This window comes from Aplidium turbinatum, chromosome 6, assembly GCF_918807975.1.
Source record: "Aplidium turbinatum chromosome 6, kaAplTurb1.1, whole genome shotgun sequence".
NCBI classification, from domain to species: domain Eukaryota; kingdom Metazoa; phylum Chordata; class Ascidiacea; order Aplousobranchia; family Polyclinidae; genus Aplidium; species Aplidium turbinatum.
The window spans coordinates 24,752,248-24,765,823 of NC_137477.1; positions in this window are offsets into that span (position 1 = coordinate 24,752,248).

The window sequence follows — 13,576 nt, forward strand, 5'->3', positions numbered from 1 at the left end:
TTTTTGATCTTGAGTTAACAGTGTTAAGACTCAGACTCTGCATAATCTGGTGTCGTGTAGGCCAGTGCTACTCAAACTTTTTTATGCCGTGTACCGGCTGAACACCTTCCATCACTTGGTGTCCCGGTCAGTTTGCAAAAAAAAGACAAGAGCAAAGTCATTACTGTATTACTTTTGTACCAAATAGGCCAACACAAAAAAACACTTTTATTAATGGTCTTTCGAATTTTGATGCGAAGTGTGCGCTTGCTTATTTGCAACCAGCTTATCCAATTGCGGTTCAATGGAAGACAATGCTACTCGAAGAGGAGCATGGATATCCAACGCGTTTCTGTGTTTTCCCTTTAAACAACTCCTGGTAGAAAAGCCGGCTTCACATAGATATGTAGAAGGTAATGGAAGCAGTGTTTTAATAGTCATGGTACACAGTCTCGGATATTCTGCTTTTACTTTGACCCAGAAGCTTGCAAAGGAGTTTGTTTCAAAAGATTTTCGCAAACCTTCATCAGCAGATAGATCCAATAATTTATCTTTTAAATCGACACTTATATTTAACTCTTCTACGTTTACAGTTGGTGCAAATGGGTTTCGAATCCATTCATTTCAAGGTTTATAGCTTCATGGTTTATAGCTTCCAAAAATCTATGTAAAAACATGCTCAACTCACTACAATCATCTGATATTTTGAAGTCAGAGTGTGGCCGATCGATTGAGCCTCTCACTTTGGTCACAGCGGTAAACCATAATCTCTTCGTGGGAAAATTGTAACGTAAGATTCCCAAATCCGTTCGTCTGCATGCAATGACCCAAAAATAAACACACTTTCGAAACGTCTATTCAAAGTGTATTCCAGTAAAATTAGCCCGAGGCTACCGAAAACGAGGGGGTGTAACGCCGTACACCTAAAAACTGTCACTACAATACAAATTACTTGGATAAAAGACGGAACTTTTGTCCAGCTAGCAAGCACTAAGCCAACAGTTAAATGAGCGGCCAACTTTCAAGCAATCATTTTACGAATGACCAGAATAGATATCAATTTCTCAAATTCACGTATGCAGTACTGTGACGCAATAATGAAAAACAATTATGAAGTCATTCAACAGGTGTTCGAGCTAGTGAACCAATGCATTCATGTTTAAACAGGCCCAAACAGGTCCAAACAGATTTAAACAGGTCTGACACAAGTCTTATTAACGCTGGTGCAATTTTGGCACATTTTCTAGCAACTTCCATGACGTAATATTCAGTAGACTTAAACGGTTTTATATGACGTTTGATTTGTACAGAGATTGGCCGTAACATAGCGGCCCCTAGTTATGACAGTCTAACATGGCATAACTAAAAAAGAATTGAAGGACAATCGTGAGCCAATGAATAAAACACACGATACACAAATTTTTTGAATCACTCACGTTTAAGTTAATACGCAAATACAAAGGGCATGCAAAGAATGAACAGCAATAAGAATAAACACGACGATACATGAAATTGGTACCATAGGTATTAGGTACACGCAAAACGACGCGAAATACAATGGTTGCGCTAATAACCGACTGTTCCGGGCTCAGACAAGGGTCGGCCACCGCAGACAAAACCAAGCTCAAACCCTAACACTTAGGTGTTCTTTACGGGGGCGAGGCACGAAATATCCCTCAACACGTAGTCTACTTTCACTTTCCCCGTACTCTCATCATAGTTGCAGACGGCAACTTTGGCTCTACGAACCACAGGCTTCCCTTTCCTAATTTGTGGAACTACCTCATGCACCCTCCCAAGTTGATACTTCCCACGTTTACCAATGTCTTGGAGAGAACCTACCACTACAAGTTGACCAGGCTCCAAATTCTCGGCCATTTTTAGCCATTTTTTCCGGCCCTGAAGACCTGGCAAGTAAAAATCGATCCATTTATTCCAAAACTGCTGAGAAAGTGACAAATTGAACCGATAATCCCTTCTTAATTGGTCACGATCATGTGGTTGCCCAACAGCACAGTATGGGTCTAAGTATGGGGTCAAAAGTGAGGCAGGGGTGATGACAGTAAAATCCCTAGGGTCGTCACTCAAAGGTACCAAAGGGCGTTCGTTCACGATCCGAACGGCACTGCCTGTGTACGTAAGCAGTTCAATAAAATTGGGCTTACGAATTGAAGAGTCCAAAATGTGAAAAAATGCGATTTTAAATTGTTTTACCATTGCCTCCCAGGCGCCACCTTGCGCCGGAGCATACGGAGGTATAAATTCCCAGTTTATCTCTCTCTGTCTCAGGGCGTTGTGAAATTCAGCTGATTCTATCAACTCGGGTAACTTCTTAGATGCTGCCTGAAAGGTACTTCCATTATCGGAATAGATAGCATTAACCTGCCCACGTAAATCTGTAAACCTTGTAAAGGCAAGTAAAAAATCACTCAGCGACAATGACGTGACCAGCTCAACATGAATAGCGCGAGATGCCATACATGTGAATAAGAGTCCCCAAGCTTTTTTGTGACTCCTACCTTCAACAAAGGTCAATGGTCCAAGATAGTCTAAGCCGCAATCAAAAAAGGGTTTCCTATGGGCAGTTGTGCGAGACAAAGGTAAATCAGACATGAGCTGCCTTATAGGCCGAGCTTTCTCAATCGCACATACACCACAATCATTAAGATACCTCTTCACGGAAGCATTACCATTAGCGATCCAAAACTTCTGTCGCGTAGACAACAAAGTGTGCTGTACTCCACAGTGCGCATTTCGATTATGATGCGACAGTACAACAAGCCTAGTGAAGGGGTGTTTCGAAGGCAAAACAATCGGATGCTTTGCTTCTAGAGAAATCTCGGGAGAATTACTTAAGCGCCCTTCAATGCGGATTACACCAGCATCATCTACACAAGGTCTGTACTTTTTAAGTGAACGCAATTCCTTCAAGCGTTCCTTCTCACGTTGCGAAGCGCCAACACTACCCCGCTTTATCACTTCCTCAAGTGCATCCGGCGATCGTTTGGTCATTAAATGTAACACATCGCCATACACGCTCTTCTGAACAAACTTCACAGTTAAGTCTAAGGCTCTATTAAGATAAGAGGCGTCCAGTTTTGGCTTCATAAAGCTACGCTTTCTCGTTTTACAGCACAAAAATTCAACAAAAGCAACCAAATAAGCAATTCTCTTTTTCATAACATACAAAGAAGGTGCGGCCTCGATCAATCTGTGAAGGCCACCCTGTGCAACGTCAAGCGACCCCTCTTCGTCACGAAGATATAGGCTATGGACAGGTACTGGAGTGGGGTTTTCTACAGATGGAATTTCTTCACACTGATAGAGAAGACTAGAACCATTTAACCACAACTCTCGAAACTCTTTCTTTGCAATAAGATTTGGCCTTGTGCCAACATCAGCTGGGTTCATATCGGTAGGGCAAAAACACCAATCCTGGGCTCCAGACAACAATAAAATATGCTCAACTCGACGCGTAATAAACTTATTCAAACGTAAATCAGGGTTTTTAACCCACTGCAACACAGTCCGAGAATCACACCAAAAATACTTACTGCAGTCGGGCATCTTCAATGCCTCGTAGGCCTGCTTCACGAGTCTTGCTGTATTTAAAGCGGCAACAAGCTCTTTCCTAGCTATCGGCCAAGAAAACTGATTTTTTACAACAATGGTAGATTTACCCAGAACGAAAGACACACTCGGAACTCCGTTAACCAGTCTACGTAAGTAAACAACAGAAGAGAAAGCTTGATTCGAAGCATCACTAAACCCATGCAATTGATATGAAACAATATCATCAGGACTGCACACACCAGAGTTTGCAAAATACCATCTCGGTAACGAAAAATCCTTAAGCAGGTCCAAAGAGCGAAGCCACGACTCCCACTCTTTAACAAAGCTATCAGGGACCTCGGTGTCCCAATCAAACTTGTCTATCGCCAATTGCTGAAGTATAAGGCGTGCTTTTAGAAAAAATGGCGCTCCAAAGCCTAGCGGATCAAAATTTTGTCCAAGCTGACTGAGCATACTTCGGCGTGTGTGTTTAGCTAAGGGCTTTAAGGAACATGCGATACGCATCTCGTCAGACTCGGTTTGCCACACACAACCCAATGTCTTCGCTGATGGCAAAGTCATATTTTCAGTCTGAAAGTCAATGTCACGAATCAAAGGTGAAAGCATCTCATTATCCAAATTTGACAAGACAATCATAGCCTCCTTGTTAGCACTCCACTTAACAAGTTTAAACCCACGGCTATCAAACAAAGCAATTGATTCATGAGTGATTTGCTGAGCTTCCTCTAAGCTATCAGCCGAAAATATAAAATCATCCATGTACATATTATTTGCAATATTGCAGAGAGTCAGTTCACCAGCACCGCTGGGGTTCTGCTCGATCATTTTCTTTATAGCCAAGCAAGCGATATACGGGCTACTCTTTATTCCCCAAGGGTGTACACAAAAACGAAATGGTACCATCCTACCATTTTCAAGGTCATCATCTTCAAACCACAATATACGAAACAAATCCCTTTGCGACTCAGGTAACATTATTTGAAAGAAGCATTTAGTCACATCAGCCATGAGACCAAATCTACCAAGCCGAAATCTAGCCAAGACATCTACCAGAGGGTTTAACAAGTCAGGACCCGAAAACATTACATCATTAACACAAGTTCCTCGAAATTCAGACTTGCCATCGTAAACAATGCGCTTTTTTAATTGTGACGTCACAAAGTATGGTAAATACCATTCAAATCCCTTGACATTTCCTGCTTCACCCGCACGCTCAATATAGCCATTAGATTTAAGATCTTTCATGGTGTCAGTAAGGAAATCACGAAGTTCAGGTTGTTTTAAAGCTTTCTTTCTTAAAGCAGCAGCTCTATCTGACGCCAACACAAAATTGTTAGGTAGATCAATATCTTCCTTCAACGGAACAGGTATCTCAAATCGACCATCTTTCAACTCAATATTCGGTTCGACAAGTTCTCTAGCCAAATTATCATTGCGAGACAATTCACAGGTTTCATTTTGCAAAGTCAAATCCTGAATGACTTTATTCAGGTCTGCTATTTCCATATCGCGAGACTCAATTTTACGCTGAAAGCCAGAGATGACATCCGACTCTGAAGACGTCTGCACTCTGCACACTTTAGCAACGCTTTCAACTAAGGGTGACTTACCACCACAAGCCAACCAACCGAGAGGAGTGAGCAAAGCATGCGGTTCACTGCGATTTTCACCAACACGTTCTTCTTTTGCCCACATCAAATAAGCGTTGTCGTTTCCAATCAGTACATCTACAGTACTACAATCATTCAAATGAAACATATTCACGTCATGAAAATGACGGAAACTACTTAAATCCTGCTTATGTGGTAAAGTCTTAACATCGTCAGCCCAAGCTGGGTTAACCACCGAAGTTATATCACAAAACAGTTCATTCGTCTCTAACGACTGAATGTTGAGTTTAACAAGTTCAGCACAAGTAGGTTTCTGACCAGCCAGAGTATCCATTTTAAACGACGCTTTATCATACGGTTTAAGACCAAGTTCGCACACCAAATCACTCGAAACAAACGTCAACTGCGAACCAGGATCATGCTGACAATACACCAACTTCGATTTGCCAGTCATTGGATTCAAAACACGAGCAGCAGTAACGCGGTTAAAGGCTGCTTTAACATTTCCAATCTTAACATTACGCACAGGAACTCTGGCACCAGCCTCATCTTTACCGACCAAATCCAGAGAATCACGTGACGTCACATAAAAATCATGCAGAAGAAAATAGTGTTTCCTATCGTTGGTAGGCCCACACTTACGACAGTTATTTGCATGATTACAGTCTCTAACCATATGCTGGCGCAAACAATTCAAGCATTTGCCAGCTTTCACAATGACATCTCTCCGATCTTTAGGTGTCAAGCGCAAAAATTCTTTACAATTAGACAAAAAATGATATTCAACTTGACCACGTGACGAACAACAAAAACATGCCGGTATGTCACTACGTCTGGCCACACCGCCGCGCGGTGCGCCAACAGCAGTCGAGTACTGCGAACTCCCTGAAATCACATTATCATGGGGTTTTACCGACGTCTGCCTAACCGGACATGAAGGCAATTTTCCTTTGCCAAACTTTTTAAAATGCTGCGACTCATCAGAATCGCCCATTAGCATAATGCTAAAATCAGTCGACTTGCGCGTTTCCTCCCGTACTACAAAATCAAACAAACTCTGAAAAGTAGGTTCCTCAGTGCTACCATACTGATCACCTAAAAAGTCAAGATAACGCTGCTTAGCGTCAAACGGGAGTCGCTTAGCCAAATCCAAAACAAAACGTCCTTCTAATTTATCACGCTGACCATAAGCTTTCGCGTAAAGCAAACACTGCGACAATTCATCTTTAAACTCTTTCAAATCATTGGAAGAGATCGAAGTCAATTTGCTACCATAGCGATACTTTCTAATTTCTGGTTCTGCGAAAAGACCTCCACGAACTCCAAAACGTTGGGACAAGCGAGCTAACGACATTTCTATCCTGTCTTCCTCTGACAAGCCAGGAGTGTCGGAAACCAAATTAGCAATCGTTTGTGCAGCTGTTCTAACACAAGCTGCTTGCAACAAAGTCAAACGAGTTCCCTTAAAGGGCGAAGCTGCCATCAAGGCCATAACACGATTTTTAAAGAAGACAAATGGCATATTATTACCATCGTAACCAATCAAGGCCGCCTTATCGAAGAACGTCCTACTATTTTGGTATTCAAAAAAGCAATCCTGCTGTTGAGAACTCGATTTAGCGGGAGAAGACAAGCTATATCCCTTAATGGGCTGAGTGGGCTCAGTCACATGCACAGCCCGATCACGATCCTCACATACGTTAAAATCAGGAGACACGATACGCCTCTCACAACCACCCAAATTACGTGTAGCTGGGCGATCAAAAACTAGCGGCGCTGAAAACTGTGAAGGGGGCAAAGCATTACTGCTAATGGCGGCCCCGTGACCTGTACGCTCTGGGGGAGGAGTTCGGTTGTAATTTGCAGACCTTGGCTCTACAGCCTTCGGAAGACCCTTAGCCGCGGCCCCGAGACCTCCTGAAACAGCTGGAAAACATGTGGATTGTACAGGTCCACTTACAGATTGAACAGGCGTCTGGAAAAGGTTAGGTAAATTAAACTGCGATTGATGTTCACTTCTGGAATGCCTAGAAGATCCCTTCTTAGAGCTACGCCGGGAGCCCGACTCTGAACGATATTCAGCTAAAACTACCTCTTTACGTTGTTCAGCCCTCAACTGAGCGTCTTTGAGTGCGAACTCAGCAGCTCTCGCGGCAGCCTCAGCAGCTCTCGCTTCGGCCTCGGCTTGTATCTGGAGCTCCTCTCGTCTTAGCTGTAGGTTAATTTGTGCAATTATTCGTGACGAGCTCCTTGACATCCTAGTGCTTACATTTGAGGCGCTATCCTCAGGATGTATGTCAGCATCTAACCTATCTGACAACTCACTTTCTTTTTGTTCGAAGTTATTTTTCAACGAGTTAAATTCGGGATCTACCCTATCACGAAGTTCTGCCAAGATTGCAGAGTTAACAATTTTACTCAAAAGAGCATGGAAATGCCGTAATTCCTCTTCTAAAGTAGATAAGTTAGATCGAAAAATTAACAGTTCCTGCTTATCACTCAAAGAACCTAGGGCCACAGAAAGTTTCCCAATTTGAGTCAAAATATCCCGTCTAAGATGCCGGGCCTCTCGAACTGACTTAGCCTCATCGTTAATGGGTCCCTCCCCAGAATGGCCTGCCCGACCGCAAAGAACATCATCAGGCTTAAACTCAGTCGAGTCGACGGCGGTCGAGTCCCTGTCACCACCGAGTGTAGACATATTAAATGTTAGGGCTAAATTTAACAATTAAAAAATTAAGTTACACAAACACACAAAATTACAGTAGTTATAAAAAACTTAACTGCAAAGACCGTAAAAATACAAAAAAGAATTTAAATGCACGATACCGTAGCTGTACGAGTATGTGAAGTCCAAACGTCCACAAAACTTGCTTGGATTCTTCCACTTGAATCTTCAAGCACAGATGGATTGCCTTTAATCTTCTTTCTTGCCAATAAATGTCAAAGTTATTTTTCTTCTGTACCAAACTGAGAAGAAATGTCTTTACTTTTTAGCTTAAAGTTCTTCAGTTGCCTACCGAGAAGAAATGTCTTTAATTTTCTTTGCTTCTTTAGACTACCAACCAACAAGATCTTCTTTTATTATTTCTTTGCTTCTAAGTGCTTCTTGGCCTACCAACTAACTAACTTCGTCTTTTATTTTTTTTGCTGCCTGTGCTTCCGTACAAACACTAGCCAGAGAATCGTCTTTTATTTTTTATGCTTCTAATGCTTCTTGGCCTACCAGCTAACAAGAACTCGTCTTTTATTTTTTATGGTCACAGCGGTAAACCATAATCTCTTCGTGGGAAAATTGTAACGTAAGATTCCCAAATCCGTTCGTCTGCATGCAATGACCCAAAAATAAACACACTTTCGAAACGTCTATTCAAAGTGTATTCCAGTAAAATTAGCCCGAGGCTACCGAAAACGAGGGGGTGTAACGCCGTACACCTAAAAACTGTCACTACAATACAAATTACTTGGATAAAAGACGGAACTTTTGTCCAGCTAGCAAGCACTAAGCCAACAGTTAAATGAGCGGCCAACTTTCAAGCAATCATTTTACGAATGACCAGAATAGATATCAATTTCTCAAATTCACGTATGCAGTACTGTGACGCAATAATGAAAAACAATTATGAAGTCATTCAACAGGTGTTCGAGCTAGTGAACCAATGCATTCATGTTTAAACAGGCCCAAACAGGTCCAAACAGATTTAAACAGGTCTGACACAAGTCTTATTAACGCTGGTGCAATTTTGGCACATTTTCTAGCAACTTCCATGACGTAATATTCAGTAGACTTGAACGGTTTTATATGACGTTTGATTTGTACAGAGATTGGCCGTAACACACTTCTCTACTCGTTACTGGACGCTGCAGGTATAGTCAAGCACGTGGACACAGCACAAACACACAAAAAGGATGATCATCGAACATTGCGATACTTTGTTGAAATAATGGATAACAATTACGAAATAATATTTCTTTGTGACGTAACTGGAAGTCGTCGTAGTAGCGGGCCACCAAACAGTCTATAGCTGGGAAAGCAGATTGAACATTATCGTTGCCTAAAAATTATTATATAGACGTTCTGATCAACATAAAACAAATTACTCAATTTACAATTTCTCCCAACTGACCACGTACCGGTACGCGTACCGGCGTTTGAGTAGCACTGGTGTAGGCTATTCATTTGATTTGTAGATCATAACTACTACATATTATTTTAAAGTGGCATGACTAAAAAGGAAATTCACCCCTGGTATCTGCTCTTCTGGTTATACCCTTGATGACGTCGTTATTGCGTCATACTGTACTGAAATTATTGTTATTGCTTGCAATTGTAAAATTTTAAGCATTTGCAAAACTGATAATGAGAGTATTTGATCGCTTTTTTCGAAATAAACTTACCTTTGGTTCCTGAATTTGAAGTTGTCTAGTTTTAATAATGTAATCATGACGTCATAAAAGATGCAATCAAGACGAAACTACTTTTAGGAATTGTGAAATGGTTTTAGTAACCGGTACTCCAACTAAAACCAACAGCAAACGACCAAAATAGGCTAAAAAAGCAAAATATGTGTGATGACGTCATCAATCAAATTATTTTGTGTTTATTTTGTCTCACTTATTTGTATGTGCTTTTTAAGTTAAAATAAGACCTTCTGATGATCCGTTAGGTGATACAATTTGTAAAGGCTTCAGATAGTAATAACTATATTTGATTTAATTTGCTCTGCTTTGTCTTTTTGCTTAGCATTGAGCACTTTTTTGTAGTATTAATAGTTTTCATTGTTTTCAAAAATCAAATATGTAATTACACAAAAATGCCGTAAAAAGAGCTGAAACGTGATTTCCAACGATATTTAATCTTTTTGCAGTAGGCTAATTTCAGTGCCTTGAATTTTTTTTTTAAACTGAAATTACCCAAGAGAAATCAGAAAAATATTAGTGCTTACAAGATTGACGTTCCGTAAATAGTTCAAATTGGTCACAGCGGTAAACAAGGCCGTTGACAGAATTTCTCGGGCCCGGTACCAATTTATTTTATGAATGTAAAGGTTGTGTACAAACTTTTATTGATGTTGTTTAAGCATATAGTCATTTAACAAATCTTGCGCAATCTAAAAATTTCTTGAACTGTAAAACTTACTAGGCTATCTCTATCTAGCGGTTACTTTTTTGAACTTTTATTTGTCACATAGCGCTAGAGTATTACTTCCCGATTCCATTGATGCTTCACTGGTCATTCTAGGCTACCAGAAGAGAATTTACAGCACTGCAGACCGTCAGAAAGTTTTCAATTTAATTTTGGAAAGGTGTTTGGGCCTAGGTCAAACATTTGCTGATTGCTGCAATCGGAAAAGCGGTTTTGGTCTAATTTTTAGTGCAGAAATAGGGATAGCAATCTTCTCACCTGTGCCATTGCAGTTTTTGAATTTGAACAAATATTAGCTTGTTTATTTTGTGTTTCGGGTAATATTCGTGGTTAGGGAAATCACTATACTAGACTAAATTCTTATTTTGCTGTTTGGTGGCTAAAGTGGCTATTTTACCACCAGAAAGCTGAAGTAGGCCTGGTACCCAGAAGGGGGCCCGGTACTTTTCCATCTGACGACTGAAATGGCTGTTTTAACCTCTAATGGCATTTCCTTTAGATCTGATTATATTAAGATCTTGATAATGTTTGAAGCCGCGGGGAATTTTTTAAATGCGGGCCCTTTAAATATTCCGGGTCCAAAAGTACCACCTAGACCTCCCTGTCAACGCCCTTGGCGGTGAACCATAACCTCTTCGTGGGAAAATTGTAACATAAAGTTCCCGGATCCGTTCGTCTGTATGTAATGACCGAAAAGAATCACTCTTCCGAAAACGTCTATTCGAGAATTGTATTTCTGTAAAAAATAGCCCACTGGCTGTCGAAAATTGAGTGCAACGCGATACACCACTAAACTTGTCACTACAATGCAAATTACTTGGATAAAAGACGGAAATTTTGTCCAGCTGGCAAGCACTAAGCAAAACAGTTAAATTTGCGACCAACTTCTTCAAGCAACAATTTTAAAAAGACGAGAATAAATTGCGATATTTCAAACGCACGTAAGCAGTTACTGTGACGTAATAATCCATAAGCAATGATAAGATATTCAAGCAGCTGTTCAAGTTTGGCTCACACCTGTTCAAGCCCGGTCAACACCTGTTCAAGTAATTAAAGATTTAACGATGATGTAGTGTTTGCTATTTTCTAGCAACAGTCCATGACGTAAAACATCAGGTTTAGTATACAACGGTTCTATGTGACGTTTGATATGAAAATTGTCCGTAAAACCAATATAAGAGAGAGTAGGCTTGTTTGTTTTAGTGAAACTCACATGGGTAGCCAATAATGTGAGCGATGTAGATTGTAGAATGCGTTTGAGTTGTTGCACTTTATGAAGGTAAAACGAGTGGTTTTTCACTTTTGAAGGGGGCCCATTTTTTGCTACTAAAATAAAAATGCAGCCTACCAACTAAAAAATAAACAATTTTTTTAGTGAAATGGGTAGTTTGTCTTTCTACGATTGTAGGCCTACTGTAGATGGTAGGTTACTTCATTTGTTTTCCATGAAGAACAAATCGTTGTATTAAGGCAGGCTATGTTCAACTGCTTTAATTTTTCTTCAACAGATTGATCATGTTTGATCAGCTGTGATCTCCCTTATGAACTGCCTCCATTTTGTTCTGTCCTTTGTTTTTATTAACTTAGTGTTTCCGGTACGCTTTTTATTCCTGTAATTTGCTTGATATTGTCAAAATATTTCATTTTTTGTCGTCCTTTTGTTTGTTTGCCTTGCACTCAGGTTAATACGGTACGGTTAATATAGGTTAATACGGTTTAAACAGGTTAATACGGTACGTAAAATTCGCTATTGCCTACTGATTTCTGTGTCACTGAACTTCATTCTATGTTGTTTAATTGTTTTAACCCGAAAACTGGTGCTGCTTTGGCTAAGCGTGTAGCTTAGGCTACTATTCTTGCTTGACCGACTGAACCTTGACCATGAATCCCTGACCTTGACTTTAAAAACTGCGTTGGCAAGGCATATTGATCCAACTTGTCTGGAAAGGTGACAAATTTTTAAGCAAGATTAAAGGAAGCAGGCTAAACCCTTCCTGCTTATGGATGGCATTGCTTTAATCTAGTTAGTGTTGTCCAGATGTCATATCAATTTTGGAGTAATTGATCGATTGTAATGTAGGCTAAGCTTGTGTCATTTTCAATTGTAGGCCTACCCGGCCGCGAAATTTTTTTCCCACGAGATTTCTGTCTCATTGATTGTAGTCACTCTAAAAGTAAGATTTTCCGAAAGTGTTTTGAGAGATTGGTTGATTCAGATTGCGAAATAACTATTTGCCAATGAAATTCTGCAATGATAATAAAATATCAGCTTTCCCTAACCCTACCTTTTTTGAAAAGTTCTTGTGCACCGCAAAAATTAATTTAAAGAAGAAAAAAAAGTTTGACTTCGACGGCGTCGAACCCTCGTTCTCACGATTGCTAGGCAGAGGATGAAACCACTGAACCAATCTGCCAACGAGAAACTGTTGCATTCACACGGTTTTAATACAAACTTTTACCAAAATATGTAAATGAGACAGAAATCTCGTGGGGAAAAAAAATTTCGCTACCCGGCCAGATAGGAAATTCTAAAGAAAGCTGTCCCATTACTTAAGCAGGCTACTTGCAGCCTACAGTTTAAAACCTATGCCATTGTGTGGATTACAGTCCTAAACGAGATTCACTCCACCGACTTATTCATACACCAAATTAAGGACTGTTCAATCACAGTCTCTATATTACTAGTCTGGAAGGCTAACGAAAAAGGCAGTTGTCGTCGCTCGTGAAACAGCGCTCCTAGTGGTGGTAGAGTATATTATGAAAGCAAAGCACCAAAGGTATGCAAATACAGGCATATTGTCTACTATCAATGGTGAAATTGTGAAAGAGATTGTGGTTGCAGACTTGTTTTTAACTAATGTAGAATGTTTAGGATGTTAGTTCCAGTGTTTATCTAGAAAAATTCGTTTGGTTAACTTTTCTGAGGCTTAGGTTAGCATGACTACAAGTAGTTAAAAGATGATGTGAGTTCAAATTATTAAGCAATTGAATTTTGGCTTCTTCAGCATAAGACCAAAACATAGGTTGTTGAAAGGCTGGTTAGTTGATAAACTTTTCTGCCAGGAATATTAGGCACTGGTTAGTTTAAAGGAAGGCACTTGTTGCCAATGGAAATTGACCTAAGACTGAAGATTAAACAGTAGGCTACTTTTGTCTATTCAAACTCTATAAATATATATGTACACTGTACAGGTTATTTATACTGAAGAATTTTTAAAAGATATTAATTACATTATGTAAATCTAGATAAGGGTAGCCTATAGCCTAC